The sequence below is a fragment of the Lactuca serriola genome, chromosome 7, assembly GCF_051521515.1.
Source record: "Lactuca serriola cultivar US96UC23 chromosome 7, Lser_US96UC23_V15, whole genome shotgun sequence".
NCBI lineage: Eukaryota > Viridiplantae > Streptophyta > Magnoliopsida > Asterales > Asteraceae > Lactuca > Lactuca serriola.
In genome coordinates, this window is record NC_136414.1 from 96,773,990 (window position 1) to 96,791,288 (window position 17,299).

A 17,299-nucleotide genomic window follows, 5' to 3' on the forward strand; every position below is an offset into this window, starting at 1 on the left:
AAGACGCCCCGAAGTGCCCATGAATCCTGAAAAATTTATCTTTTCGGTTTTGAAGCTCTACCTTCGCAGAGCCCAGTTTTCAATTAAACTCCCGGTTTTCAACATAGAAAGTCATATTTAAAGCGAAAGTGTTGTCCAAATTACTATTTTAACCCCCGGTTAATTTAAGGTGAGTTCAATATATAGGAATAATTGTATGTTATATGTTATATGTGCTATGTGCTTTTCAGAGTTATTATTCCGGGTTATTTTCCCGTGCTATTTTTATTCGCTGTTTTTAATAGCAAAATTATACCTTTGACCCTATGATCACTGAAAGGACTTAGATTCACGGTGGTACTGGTATGTAGCCTCTGGCCATGTAGAACATGTCTCGTAAGAGAAGGACTTTTACTCTATGCCATTGGCAGAAGGTTAGATAGGACTAGTATGTAGCCTCTGACCATGTAGAGCATGACTCCGTAAGAGAATGACCTCTATTCTATGGTATTGGCAAATGGTTAGACAGGGCTATAAGCCTGAAATCTACCAAGATGTTAATCAAAAATCATATATCTTCTGTGCCATTTGGGCTGAAGCTTTATTGATGCATATCAAGTATTGAAATCGTTATGTCTTATTGATTGTATATCTTAGAATCAAATCCTCGATTGATATGAAAAGTTTGTCACTTGATTCACATATGCCCTTGTTGTTCCTTGTTTCTCTTCACTTCTAGCATATTGAAGTATATATATGGCATAACGCTATACTGTATCTATTATTGAACTCACTAAGCATTACCGCTTACCCTCTCAATGTTTAACAAATTTGCAGGTGATGAGTATCCAATATAGTTTTATACTGCTAGAAGATTTAGAATAGTTAATACTATTTCTCTGTATTTAATGTTCATGTATGTATATGAATAACAGATTCCTGGGTAGATATGTAATGTAATAAAACTTAGTCGGTTCGTATCTAATCTTTTGTAATCACTTTATCAATATAAAGTATTATTTTATAATTATGCATGTAGCATGTTTTGAGGAAGTAACTTAAGAATAATGTTGTGAAGTATGAAAGTTTAGGTCTTTTAGAAAAACGAAAGTTGGGGTCTTTCAATCATAGTATCAGACCAATGGTTTACGTGAACTAAATATCACAGATTGGTATTTAGACTTAAACTATTGGAAGTTCAATATATGAACGGATTCATAATAAATATATGGATACAAACCATAGGAAATACTTATGTGGGGGATTGGGTGACGATAAACCCTACTATTCTAAGATATTAAGTTACTTCACAATTTTCAGAAAATTAGTTTAATTTAACTAGGAATTTTGAGAATTTCTAAGCTTAAACAAGAATTATTTAGTAAAGATGATACGATATGTATCTAGCATATTTTAGGTTAAATACCTAATGGAGTCAAGCAGTAGAATATTAAGAGGAGATATGCCTTATATTCTAATATGTGCTAAATAATAAATGAATATAGCATGCCTTAGGGTGCTTATCTATAATTGCTATTATTTGAGAAAGTTTAAGGTCTATTGCCGACCTTGGTTTAGAAAATTTTATGTTCAGAATTCTAAGAATTTTCGTAATAGAATTTTTCGAAGTGATAAATAGACTTATGATAGTTGAAATCGATAAGTTTATAAATAAACGACCGCGAGATATCGTAAAATAATAAATATGAATTGTTATCGTAATAAGTGTGTTAATACCAATAGAGTGGTAATATACATTTAAAGTATGTTAGATATATAATAACATCTTTGGAAGAAAGATGTGCGTTTGAAACACGTTTGGGCGAGACAAATGTGTTGGTGCAAATCCACGAAGTTGTTCCACCGCTGTACAGATTGAAGAAGTGATTGTTTAAATGAGTCAAAAGAACCGAAGATGGTGATTAGTACTTTGGCATTATCGCAATTAATGTTGTACAAAATTTAGAAGAAATAAATGAACATCAAAAGAAAGGCTAATGAAGTTTTTAGACTCAATAGGCCAAGCCTTTGTGATGTAGTATGTAGTTTGAGTAGTAACCCTATAAAAGATGTTCAGACTTAGTATTTAATAATACTAAGTGATGATTGACTTCTATCCCATCCTTATAGAAGTTCCATTGTGTGTTAAGCCGACTTTAACATACACGATTGGGATGGTGAATTGAGTCATTTAGTGGTAAAAGGCTAAGCAACTTACTTGTTTAATTAAGGTAGAATGCTTAGTTGAAGAAGCAATACACTCATAATATTGTATGAGAATAGATGTTGTAGTCAGTAATAACAGAGAACCAAGTTGAAGCTAGTAGAGCTTGCTGAGATGCAACCATATTGCATACTTCCTAGGATAGACTCCTATGAAGTAGATTTAAAGGAATACACCTAAGAGAAGAAGAATTACTCATATACAGGAATGATGATGTCAAGGAAGAATAATGAAATGAAAAAATGTGCATGGTGAATTATATGAGTTAAGAGATGATGCAGATATTTGGAAACCGTTTGTCTTCACGCTACAAGAGTAAATTTTGGTATTACATGTCTTGCAGAGTAGACACTACCCGAGAAAGAATTTATACGAAGAATTTGGAAGTGAAATTCCTATTAACCTAGGAAAAGTATTAAAATATGCTAGATCAAGCATATGCAAGAGAAGAATCCTAGAAGGCGAATATAGAAAAATCCAAGATATGTTTGATAGAAACGTGAAATCCTTAATTGAGTCTAGAGGAAATTGTTGTATATACTTGTTTGAATACTTTCATGTGTGATAAGTTGCTTTGTGAAAACTTTTGAATAGTAACTTGGAAACTGCGAGACAATACTTGGGACGAGTATGAGTAGGTGTGAATGGTAGTAGAGGCATATACTACCAGAAGCACATGACTCGCACTTGGATCAAGGAAAGTCACAAGGTTACCAAGAAGCTAGAAATCAATTCTGTTTTTGTTCGAGTATATCGTTACCATCGTTTCGGTAATGACTCAGAAGATGATTGTTTTTCCAACCTTAGTGGTCATATCAAACCGAGTCTGAAATAGACAAGTATGTTACATGGTTCAGAGAACCAAGATCGATGTAACATCCGACTTAATCTAGAAGATTGAAATGAAAGATAATCGAAGCGATCAATAGAAGTATCGCGATCATCGTTATAGTAAAGAATTTTGTAGCAAGAAGTGCTACATGCTAGAATATGATTATATTACATTAGAACATGAAGGAAGGTTACTTACATAATAGTATTTGACAATTAAAGCCGAGAGTTTGGTTCGTTATGTGTCTCTTGCGTTATGCAATTGAAAGTCATTGGAATATGATCATTCGAGTTATAGCAAAAGTAAAGAACTTATCTTGGGTTTAGTCTATAAACCAAGAAGGAGCAGGGATCTGCAATGAGAATTGAGTTTTAACTCAAAGATTTGGATCAAAGGATCTATAGAGAATGATGAGCGGATGCAGATTTGAGCACCGCTAGTAACTAAGAAGTTTGAAAGGTTTGACAATCATTTGGCAAACCAAAAGTTAAAAATCATACATTTTAGATTAGCACGGAAGAAGTAAGTTAGGACTCGAATGTTGTGACTAGTAATTTTATCGTAAACTCTAGATCTGCTCACATCTTATTTGATTATGATGCCTTAGATTCTTTCGTGCCTTATAAATTCGCACATTCTTTTCAAATCGCTTGTTACGCAATTGTCCAATCATTTCATATAGATGACATGGGAAGTCTATCATTACTTGCTGATAAAGTCTATAGAGATAGTACCATAGGAATTGAAGGTTATAATCTTCTTGCTAACCTAATTCCTATCTCCTTGCCAAACTTTGATATTATTCCCGGCATAGATTGGTTATCAAAGAACCACACATAACTCTTGTGCTATGAAAAGATACTCCAATAGAGAAATACGCGCAAGTATACTTGGACGGAATTGTGGCGAGACATGGTGCGCCACTAAAGATTATTTCCGATTGTGATACTCGTTTCACTTCTCACTTTTGGACGAGAATGAAGCATGAATTACGATCTCGAGTTGCACTTAGTAGAGCTTATCATCCTTAGACAAATGGTCAGAAGAAGAGAGCAATCCAAACAGTAGAAAATATACTAAAGGTATATAAAGTATTGTATGAGCGTAAATGTCATACTTAAATATGTTGGAATGACGTAGGACAGCAGATCTTTGGAGGCTCTAAAATGATTCAAGACATCACTGACAAGATACAAATTTTTCGAGAAAGAGTGAAAGCGGCCCAAGATCGAAAAATGTCCTATGCAGAAAAGAGGAGACGACCCGTAGAATTCTGGGTGGATGATTTAGCAATACTGAAGGTATTTCATGGAAAGGCGGTGTGCGACTTTGGAAGAAAGGTCGATTGGTAAGCAAGCATACTGCTTGGAATTCCATGAAGATTTGGCAGGTATTCATGATGTATTTCATGCAAGCTATCTATGAAAATGCTTGAGCGTATATGATAAAACGATTCCGTTATCTTAAGAGAAATTGGATAATAAGTTAAGATATGTAGAAAAACATGAAAAGATCATAAACGAATGAACGACTAATTTATGTAGTAAAGAAGTGAAGTTGGTGCTTGTCAAGTGGAAACACCATTAAGGCCCAAACTATACTTTGGAGAATAAGAATGAGATAAGAGCAAAGTATCCTCATTTATTTTAATCATTATGATTTCGGGGACGAAATCCTCAAAAGGAGGAGGTATTTGTAACATACACATTTTGAAATCGTGTATTGTAAATTATAAAAGAGAATAATATTATGTGAAATTGAGTGTTGAGTTCTAACTGATAGTTTTTACTATAAATAAAGTAAAACTATGTTTAGAATCACTAAGAAAATATTGGAAGTCTTATGAGATTCCAATTAAAAGTCAAATAGTGAAATTTAGCGAAAATATAAATTTTGGGATAAGTAAAATTTTATTTTTGAAAATTGTAGATAATCTCGTTAGAAACTTGTAGGCGAAAACCTCGTCGAAATCCGAGTTATAACAAAGAAGTTATGACCAATCGAACAGCCGCGACAAAACCGGTACGACGCCGAATGACGTAAAAAGCGAGTTTTCCATAAACTACTTTCTAGTCTTAGTGATCTAAATGAAGGTCGTAGTATTCGTTAAACTGAGAAGTTCGATAAAAAGAACGCCAAAATCTGACTTCGTATGAGGAAGTTATGATTTTTCTAAGTTTCGGAATAACAATAGACAACTAAAAACTCGAATTTTAGATCGAGTGATTTTTAGCCGATACAACCTAAACAAGAATTGAAGATCTCGTCATTTGTAGTACAACGGTAAAATGTCCGACGAAAACGGATGCCGTATGAAGAAGTTATGAATTTTTAACGAATTTACTAGTCCCGGTCTGTTAAAAATAATAATATTAAAAATAAATCAAAATTAGCCGATAAAGTCTAAAGAAAAGTTGTAGAATACATACCCGCCTACGCGTACATATAAAGAATATCAAAAACGGAGCTCGTATGCGAAAGTTATGGATTTTACAAGTTTGGGCACAAAATCCGAGAAATTTCGCATGCATGGCTCGGATTTGACCACGTACGAGCCTCGCATGCTTGACGCGTGTCGGATTGTGATAGGACCAAAGGGAGGTCCAACCAAAGCCTTTTGAGTGTCGCATACGTGGCGTGTCCGAGGTGAGCCACATCTCGCCTACGAGCTGCTGACGCACCTTCTACACTTCGCTCCAAGCCTCGCACCTGGCCGCCTCGCATGTGCGACATCTGGCCACCGAAGCTCGCTCCGGCTGCCGCGTAGTCTTCGCAGCTGCTGACTCCTCAAGCCTCGGATCCGACCCTCACATCTTTGCCCCTATAAATAGAAGGCATGCAAGATTTTCCGGGTAGTTTTGGAATTTTGACATTTTTCACCCCTAAATCCATAATTTCACTATTTTGACATCCCTTGAAGCCCCGATGTCATTTCTAATATCCGAAACACGCCCCAAAGTGCCCGTGATGCCCGAAAAATTTATTTTTTCGGTTTTGAAGCTCTACCTTCGTAGAGCCCGGTTTTCAATTAAACTCCCGGTTTTCAACATAGAAAGTCATATTTAAAGCCAAGTGCTGTCCAAATTACTATTTTAACCCCCGATTAATTTAAGGTGAGTTCAATATATAGGAGCAATTGTATGTTATGTGTTATATGTGCTATGTGCTTTTTAGAGTTATTCTTTCGGGTTATTTTCCCGTGCTATTTTTAATAGCAAAATTATACCTTTGACCCTGTGATCTGTGAAAGGACTTAGATTCCCGGTGGTACTGGTATAAGCCTGAAATCTACCAAGATGTTAATCAGAAATCATATATCTTCTGTGCCATTTGGGTCGAAGCTTTATTGATGCATATCAAGTATTGAAATCCTTATGTCTTATTGATTGTATATCTTTGAATCAAATCCTCGATTGATATGAAAAGTTTGTCACTTGATTCACATATGCCCTTGTTGTTCCTTGTTTGTCTTCGCTTCTAGCATATTGAAGTATATATATGGCATAACGCTATATTGTATCTATTATTGAACTCACTAAGCATCGCTGCTTACCCTCTGAATGTTTAACAAATTTGCAGGTGATGAGTATCCAGTATAGTTTTATACTGCTGGAAGATTTAGAATAGTTAATACTATTTCTCTGTATTTAATGTTCATGTATGTATATGAATAACAGATTCCTGGGTAGATATGTAATGTAATAAAAGTTAGTCGGTTTCTATCCAATCTTTTGTAATCACTTTATCAATATAAAGTATTATTTTATAATTATACATGTAGCATGTTTTGAGGAATTAACTTAAGAATAATGTTGTGAAGTATGAAAGTTTGGGTCATTAAAAAATACAAAAGTTGGGGTCTTTCAATACCTTTTATGTAGCCTGATATAGATTTTTTGTCAACTGTATCTGACTACTAAATTGAACATCTGAATTCCAGTCGGGGTCGGCTAGATGTCAGCACCAAATCATTGAGGGGTGCATAGATACCGCTTCTCCTATTAAGGAAGAAGGAACAAATAATATTCGACTACATAGTTTTTGTCTACTTCATCATGTCACACATGGAAATACCCTTTACAACAACCAGTTACAGATAGCGTTGGGGTAGAACAATGCTAAGTAGAATCATAGAGCAAAACCCCACATGTATCTACGTTTGAATAATAGAAGACATTATCGTCTTAGAATTACTCGTGATTGTATCTATGAAGTAATCTCTAAGTGCTGGTTGGTCCAATATTTAAATCTCTATTAAGTACTCATGAGTGTTAGTGCAATCTCTATGCTATGTCCAATCACTATGGGAAATCCACTAATAATCATGACAATCTTGAATCACTACTTACTTCCAAGAGTATGACCGACTGTAGATATTTGAGTAAATTAATACTCGAGAAGTGGGTCCCAAACATGCAAAAGGAGAACACAATGATACATTAATTGAAATGACTGATTTCCATCATACATTAAGATCTCCGCTTAATTATCACCATATCAAATTAACACTTATACTACTTAAGTTCTCAAGTTTAAAACAAACCAAGCTAAGAGTGCTTAAGTAAATTAATTGGAAAATCTAATGCCTCTCAACTTTGTTTGTCTTTCAGACTTGTTAGTGGCATTGGCTTATGAAATGGATCGAAAATATTATCTTTGATATTACCTATTGACTATGATGTCTTTACATTTGAATCACTATCAAATCTGTTGGTACTTACTGAGTGTTTGTCTGTGAGCTTGTGTGACTTGGGATCCATACTCGAGGTAAGCTCACCCTTAAATTCACAAGAGCCTCCAAAAGGACTATAAAAAAATTTAGTTTTCAACAAAGATGTCACTAATGAATCTCTTATAGTCACATTGTATTCTTTGCAATTTAACCAACAACAATATACTCTAAATTTGTTGAATCCAGTATGGTGTATTACTTGGTACTATTCCTTGCGAATACATCATCATTCAGTAAAATCATTAATTTCGACTACACACGTAATCATGTTTATTGATGTGGAAGTTAGAATCAATGTAACTTTTACAGTGATCTCTTACATACTATCAAGATCTTTTCCTTTATCCTCCTAGGACACTTCAGAATATTCTTGATATTGATTTCTTGACTTTTGCCAAATTGATCTGATCCAACTTGTCATGCTCAAGGCATACAAGTCATAAGGCAGGTACATGTCATGACATATATCATGGATCTCATAGTAGAAGCATTAGGGACATGACTCATTTCCTTTAGCTTAGTAGTATAACAAGCATATTAGCATCGCTCAATGTCATGCAATATTTTATTAAGCACAAACCTTTCCAAGTTCTGCATGTTGAGTTTTCTCAAGAGTCAATGTACTTTGGCTTAATCTAATGAATCAATTTGATCTATGTCCATAGATCCTTTGTTGAATCTAAATTTGTGGTTTATACTTTCCTTTTCTAGGAATTTATAGTTTCCGGTCTAAGGCTAATAATATTCTTGGGTTTAGTTGTAGCTTTGACCGAAATCACATGTGATTTCAGTCTAGCTATTGGGTTTTGGGCTTGGGTGTTGTCCTTATGTATAAATATTTTGTTAATTGGAGTGTTTGGGATTTAGAAAAAGTGTCTAGAGAGGAGAAAACGTTCTAGGGGCTGCCATTTTCATATTATTGTGTTCTATAGAGAGAAAGTAGAGAGAACAAGTGTGTGTGAATCTTGTGTACATGGATCATCATTTAATATTATTGTAGCATTGAAGATTAATCTTGTTGTGTTCTTCTTCTTGTTCTCTATTTCATCTTGCATCATCTACCTGATTGGGATTTCGCGCCATCAAGTGGATTGGATTGAGACGTTAAAGCGATTTGGGGACTTATAGCTGGTATCAGAGCATGGATCGTATCAATTAATTTGGCAAGATTTTGAAAGTTTTTGGATTTTTTTTAAGGTTTTCGCGTTTTTGATTTGTTTTAGAAGAAATATTGGGTGTTTGTTCTTCGTGTTCTTCATAAAATTGACTTTTTGATTGAGTTTTGCACTAAAAAGTTGAACAAAAATGTAAGATTGCGGTCTGCAAGGTTTGCGGTGGAGTGTGCGAGGGTTTGCGGATTCGGACATTTTTGGTGTACGTGTTTGGTTCTCATTTTCGGTCTTCGTGTTTTCGGTAAGCAGTCCTTCTCGGTGCAAGACTTCTTGGTCGGCTTGAGAAGCATCACGATTTCGGTCTAAAAATCAAAATATTTGATTTTAAAACCTACTTTTTGATTAAATAACCTCGTTTATGATAATAAAGCTTTGTATTTAGTCAAAAAGCCACGTATTCCGTCAGATACTTTCATTTTGATCTTAAAATTGTCATTTTCGGCCTAAGTTTTGACTTTTAGTTTTTGACTTTCAAGCTTGACTTTTAGTAACGACCTAAATTTTAAAAGATTTTTTTTAATTAGTCAAATAAATTTGCAATAATCATGGAATTCCCAAAAAATTTGTTTTCAAATCCACATTCATTATAACTTATTTAAAAACATCAGAGTGTCCCATAACATATAAGTGAGACAAAGAGTGCATGTCGCGCCATCACGCCTTTCTCGTGCCCTAGGCTCGTATTTACCTAAAAACAAATCCAGAAATGGTAAGTTGAAAGCTTAGTGAGTTCCCCGGAGCATACGTAGACACAACCACAAATAACATATCATACTAGCTAAACAGATATACAAATCACATAAGCCATGCACACAACAGATAAGGATGCGGTGGGCTCGTCCCCAGGGTCTTATTCCAGGATGCCATGGGCTCCCCACATGGTGTTAAACCTAAGTGCCATGGGCACTCCCATGGTCTTTGTGTCACACCCCGAAACCCAGGGCGGAAACGTTCCGGGGTGGAGGTGACTTCATGTTAAGTATCACAACTAATGTACATAGTAAGCGAAGTAAACATAACCATTACATTACATAAAAGTATTTACATTTGTTTGAAAGTAAAGTGTTACAAGTGTTATACATATACGTCATATAAGCAAAAGCTAAGACGAGTCTTCTATACGCTCCGTCTTCTCCAAAAGATCACAGGTACCTGTCTAATGTGGACCTAAGAATACAAGCGGTTTGAAAATCAGCATAAAGCTAGTGAGTTCATAAGTTATTTTTTTATGTTAGAAGAACATTTTTCCTTTAGTTTTCTGAAAAGTTGTTATCCAAGAAAATCCCATATGTTCTTATAAAGACAGTTTAGTTAGAACATCTGAATTGTCGTTTGATACAACAGTTGATAGTTTAATACGTAAAACTATAGATTGAAAACCCCTGGGAATAACATCCAGTATAACAGTAGGTAGTTTTAATACATAAAACTATAGATTAAAGGAAGATATAAAATCTGTGAATAAACTTATATTTTAATACGTATTGTGAGTCGTATAACCATGCTAATGTGACCCGAGACCTCCTTGACGTTCTTCAGGCGTCGGACGATAATTTGTCACCCCAGGCGTGCCCGCCTAACTGTAGCTAACAGTTAAGGTGTGGGATTGTCAGTCCCGAATAGATCTATTCACAAATTCCACGCTCTCCCTCCAAGAGACTCTGGTTATACTTCCGGGGAGGATTTACTGATAACCCGAAGGGTATAATGAAGACTAATCTCACAAGCTAGTATTAAATTATTCACGGTGTACTCAGTCGTTATCGAATATCATAATCGTTTCGAAACATAATAGAGTATAAATAATTGAATACAAGGAAACTATCTGGCATAATACTTTACATTAAATAGAGATAAACTGAATCATACATAGTTTATCAATTGACATTGCATGAAATCCGAACTCATAAAACGAGAATTGAAGATCCCAAATTATTCCCATAATAATTTGATTAGTTTGATTGTTTCCTTTACTGTAATTGAAATCCATGTAGTTATATTCGATAAAACATCCCTTATGCTCTGCATAATACATAAGGGGTAAAGATATCTAAAAGTTTGCCAGATATTTATAGAATTACATCAGTTTTAAGTTTCGAAAACATTTATAATTTGCTAGTATTCCCCCCCCCCTTTGAAAACTTTGAAAAACACGGAAAAAGGCGTAGGGGTATGAACTCACCAGTCAAGAAACGTGTCATTTTGGATGCTAAACGTCAGTTCGGGGCTTAATTATATGCGAGGTTCCTATGTAATATAAAGAGATACACGTTTGTATCTAATTAGACTTTGATTTACTAAATGACATGAATTAACACTTCGAGGGGCGAAAACACTTCAATTCAAGTGTTAGGAGTGACCCGGGTAGCGTCTAAGGGTGTGTAAGGCTTGGATATGGAGTTTGCTCCTCAAGAGTAAACTACTAGAGGAGATTATGGTCCATAGACCATATCCCCATGACTTTACGGCCGTAAACTCATGGGTGATGGGTTCTTGGTTGTTAAATGGCCTTATAACACTTGTGGGGTGATGCTAGGATCAATTCTAGGGCATAGAAAGTGATTTAACTTTCAAAGGGACCATTTAATGGAGTTTATGGCTGTAAACTCTCTCATACCCAATCCTTATGTGCTTTAGTGGTCCTAGATTAATCACATGTGATTCTAACTCATTTTACAAGTCATAGGATGAAGTTAAGGCACCAATTGACCAACTTATAGGAGTTTATGGTCCAGGAACCTTTCCTTGGGGGTTTACAGCCGTGAACTCCTAAGGGGGTAGTTTTCTTGATGATTAAGATCCCTAACACACTTGTGGTTGCTTCTAGACATTATTCCAAGGCTTAGGAGGTGTTTAAGGGGCATCTTAACACCTTAGAAGGTGTTTACGGTCTATGAAAAGGGGTTTACGGTCCAAGCATGTTATTGGGCCATAAAATCATGTTTACCCCTTATATGATGAGTTTTTGGTGTTCCTAGTCCATTCAAATAAGCCCTTAAGTCATTTCCAAGCTCCAAAAGTGATTTGGGAGAATTTTTTTGGCTCCAAAACCCTTTTTATGTGTGTTTGTGGCCTAGGGGTGTTCCAGGGCCGTAAACACATGTTTATGGTCACGATACATGATTTAATCACGAATTTGAAAGCCAAAGAGGTTATATTATGAGCTAGGACAGTTACCTTAACGGTTTGAGGCTTGAATTGGATGATTTTGGACCAAGAATTGAGTTTGTAGAGAGACAGAGTAGTGAGAGAGGATGAAAAAGCTTCAAATGAATTTCTTTAAACTTTATATATGGGTCGAGTTTGAGACACGGTGGAATTTTACCCGATACTGATGTTAAACAAGGCTTTTGGTCGACCCGATTAAGTTGTCATAACCCGACTTGGTCGAAACTAATTTTTTTTTTCTAATTACCAATTTGAAGTGTTTTCTTGAGTTTCTAACGTGTTTGGACACCCATTAAGTCATAATAAATGACTCAAATTTAATGACTTAATTCAAAATATAAACGAAACAATTTGATAAAGACGAGTTTTATTGACGGAACGGGTTACAATGATGGAATAACTTCGGGTTATCACATTATCCCCCCGTTAGAGGGAATTTCGTCCCGAAATTCAACATTAAGATAAAAATCATGGATTTGGAAAGAGATGCGGATACTTCTGCTTCATCGATTCTTCGCACTCCCAAGTGAATTCGGGTCCCCGCTTGGCGTTCTAGCGAACCTTCACTATCGAGATGCGGCTGATCTCTCGATCCATGATTTCGATTGGTTCCTCCATGAAGTTTAGGTTTTCGTTGATTTCGATCTCTTCAAGAGGGATTACTAGGGTTTCATTGGATAAGCACTTCTTAAGATTGGAGACATCGAAGACGAGGTGGATGTTACTAAGTTCTTGAGGTAATTGGAGTTTATAGGCTATGGGCCCGATCCTGGCGAGGATCTCGAGGGTCCTATGTATCTCGGGTTAAGTTTCCCATGCTTTCCAAAGCGTACCATGCCTTTCCAGGGTGAGACCTTCAATAGGACACGATCTCCAATCTGGAACTCCAGAGGTTTCCATCGTATATCGGCGTAACTCTTCTGTCGATCTCGTGAAGCTTTCAGTTGTTCTCGGATCTGGATGATCTTCTCTGCGGTTTCACGGATGATTTCAGGACCAGTGAGAGCACTATCGGGGACTTGAATCTTAGCTAGCTGCGTGTCCCCTACCTCGGCCTAGCACAAAGGGGATCTGCACTTACGACCGTAAAGGGCTTCAAACGGGGCAGCCTCGATGCTGGTGTGGTAACTGTTGTTATACGAGAACTCGATCAAAGGAAAATGTGTGTCCCACGCCTTTCCGAAATCGATGACGCATGCTCTAAGCAAGTCTTCCTGGGTTTGGATAGTTCTCTCACTCTGTCCATCTGTCTGAGGGTGATAAGCTGTACTCATATATAGCTTAATCCCAAGAGCCTTCTGAAGGGACTGCCAAAACCTTGAGGTAAACCTGCTATCTTTGTCGGAGATAATGGACACAGGTACACCATGCAGTCGGACTACATCTTGGATGTAGATTCGCGTGAGTCTTTCCATCTTGAATGATTCTTTGATCGGAATGAAGTGAGCAGATTTTGTCAAACGATCGACAATTACCCAAATGGTATCGTACCCACTCGGAGATTTGGGTAACTTGGTGATGAAATCCATGGTAATCATCTCCCATTTCCATTCAGGTATCTCGGTCTGCTGGAGTAGACCCGAAGGTTTCTGGTATTCAACCTTTACCTTGGCGCAAGTCAGGCACTTGCCCACGAAAGCAGCGATCTCGGCTTTCATGTTTGGCCACCAATATTGTTTCTTGAGATCCAGGTATATCTTATCTGAACCCAGGTGAACAGAGTATCTAGTCTTGTGTGCTTCCTCCATGACAACTTCCCTAAATCCTCCGAACTTTGGAGTCCAAATTCGGTCCATGAAACAGTAAACTCCATCACCTCTAATCTCAAGTTTCTTATCCATTCCCCTCAAGGACTCCTTCGACATGTTTTCTGGTTTGAGGGCTTCTAACTGGGCTTCTCGGATTTGCATGGATAAGTTAGAGTGGATAGTCATCGTCAATGCCTTCACCTTACAGCTTGAACTTTCCTTTCAGCTAAGGGCATCTGCCACCACATTGGCCTTGCCGGGATGGTAGCAGATTTCACACTCATATTCGCCGAGCAACTCTACCCATCGCCGTTGCCTCATGTTTATGTCTTTCTGATTGAAGATGTGCTACAGACTCTTATGGTGAGTGAAGATCGTGCACTTAGTTTCGTACAGATAATGTCTCCAAATCTGCAATGCGAAAACCACTGCTCCTAACTCCAAGTCATGGGTCGTGTAGTTAACTTCGTGTGCCTTCAGCTATCTCGAGGCATAAGCGATAAATTTTCCTCTCTGCATAAGCACATAGCCTAAACCCTGGTTGGACGCATCATAATAGACAACGAAGTTGTCAAACCCCGAAAACCAAAGGCGGAAACATTTCCGGGGTTGACTCCATGTTGAGTATCAAATCCAATGCACATAGTAAGTAAAGTAAACAACCATTACATTACATATAGAAAGGTTTAGATTTGTTTCAAAAGTAAAGTTATTCAGTTGTGATACATAGTATATATGAACAAAATGAGACGAGTCTTCTGCGCATTCCGTCTTCGGACAAAAGGTTCTTCGGGTACCTGTTCTAACGCTGACCTGAGAATACAAGCGGTTTGAAAATCAGCATAATGCTGGTGAGTTCATAAGCGGTTTTGTTTTGTGAAAATGTACAAGTTTCCTTTCCGTTACTGAAAATGTTACACACACCAAGAAAATCCCATATTTTCTTAAAAAGGTTGGTTATTGTTTCTCAACATGTAAGGTAAAATAAGGTTGTACACTGAGAACACGTTTACTCTTGTGAAATGTACAGTTAGGTTATCTGGTTTGTTATACTGTTCTGGTTATGTACAAATGTATTCCCAGGAAAGTCCCATACTTTCCTGAATTGTTGGTTACCAATGTGAAAGATGTTTACGAAAACTTGGTTATCTTGTGAAATGTATTACGTTATTCATTATTACTGTTAAGTAAATCTCTGTTATCCTAATTGCGAGTTCCATAACCATACAATAGACTAGATATGGCAATAAGTAGTCCACATCACCTTATGACTTTCGTCACCCTTGAACCATTTCGGTTCGGCTGTAGCTAGCAGCCAGGTGTGGGGTAGTCAGACCCATATAGATCTATACACTCAAGTCACGCTCCCTATCCAAGAGATTCTGGTTACGGGTGCAGTCCTCCACTCGCGTATCTCTGTGGAGTGTTCACCGAGGACATGTCTCCAATCATATAGGACTAACAAATTTACTAGTAATAATACGCTAGTCCTCCACTCGCGTATCTCTGTGGAGTGTTACCGAGGATAAAACAGTGTACAAAATTTTATGTTCAAAGGTTCTAATGTCATGCTTTTAACTGATAAAATGTGGAAAACCATTTGTGAAATATATATAAAACATAACAGTTTAAATTCCATTTCACAAATATATGTGTACGTGATCTGTATGTTCAAATGGTTATCAGTTGTAACAATCAGTGTTAAAAACATATAAAATGTAAAACAGACACATGAAAACAAGTTTTGAGTACAAGTAATCCCTTGTACTTTGCTTGTATATCCCCCCTGAAAACAGTGAAAAAGGGTAGGGGTATGAGCTCACCAGATGAGGAAATGCGACTGTTTCGGACACTAAACGTTGGTTCGGGGCTTGATTACACGCGAGGTTCCTATGTAATATGAAATAATATCCAAAATTAATTATTTATGCAAGTTTAGGGCCAAATATGGGTATTAGAGTGGGTGTATGCTCTTGAAAATGAGTGTGCGGCTGGGGAGTGCGGCCAGGAGTGTGTGTGAGGCAACACACAAGAGTGTGCGGTCGTATAAAGGGTGTGTGCGGCCGTACACAGGAGTGTGCGGCCGTACACTCCTCATTTGAGTCCATATGTTTATTTTCGAAGTGTATGCTCTTCATACTTGGGAGTTTTGAATGTGTGTTGCCCCCATATGAAGGTGTGCGGCCATACACCTTCATGGGATGATGAATATGATGAACATAATGAGTTTTAAGCTTGGGATCCAAGTGTTTACCACTATACTTAGCTTGAAGACGGAGTAGATCACGATTATGAAGCCTTCCAAGTGTTCTTGGTTGATGATTTAGAGAGAGAAAGTAGAGAGAGAAGAGAAACATCTAAATGAATGAATGAAGGGGGTATCCATCCATAAATTGAATTAGGTGTGAGGTTGAGGGTGTTTGCGGTTGGGTGTGTGGCCGTACACACAGGTGTGTGGCCGCACACACCTTATTTAGTGAGCTTGGCCCGATATTGTGATTCTAAACACTCTCCAACCCTTCCTAAGACTCATATCTTAGATTATACTAAGTCTAGAGCACTCAATGAAACCACAAGATTTAATAAAAGACAATGAACTCAAGTTTTAGTGCTAGATCAATTATATGGGTTAGAAGATTTGGGTTGTCACAGAAGTCCTTCGTCCCTTCGGGCAGGGACAAGATAGGTGCGCTGCACAAGGCTTGCTTTAATGTTTGGAACGCAGTTTCTTGCTTTTCACTCCAACAAAAGGGTCCTTTCTGTGTCAGAGTGGTTAAGGGTTTGGCGATTCTAGAAATTTTTTGGATGAATCTCCGATAATAGCAGGCGAGACCCAAGAATTGACGAATTTCTGTGGGTGTTTTCAGTGCCGACCAATTCTCTATTGCTTTGATCTTGGAAGGGTCCATGTGTATTCCTTCCTCGCTAACCACGTGACCAAGGAAAGTTACCTTCTGAATCTAGAATTCACACATGGAGAATTTCACGTACAACTTTTCGGATCTAAGGGTTTCCAACACTGACCTCAACTGTTGTTTGTGATCTTCTTCGCTTATGGAGTAGACAAGTATGTCATCAATGAACACAAAGATGAACTTGTCCAGAAAAGGAAGACACACCCGGTTCATCTGGTCCATGAACACTGTCGGTGCATTGGTTCAACCGAAGGGCATCATTACAAACTCGTAGTGTCCATACTGAGTCTTGAAAGCTGTTTTGGAAACATCACTCTCATGAACTCATAGTTGATGGTACCCTGACCTAAGGTCTATCTTTAAGAAGTAGCTGGCTCCCTGAAGTTGATCGAATAGGTCATCTATTCGAGGAAGAGGATAACGGTTTTTGACGGTCAACTTCTTCAGCTCACGGTAGTCAATACACATCCGGAAGGATCCATATTTCTTCTTCACAAACAATACCGGAGCTCCCCAGGGTGAGGAACTC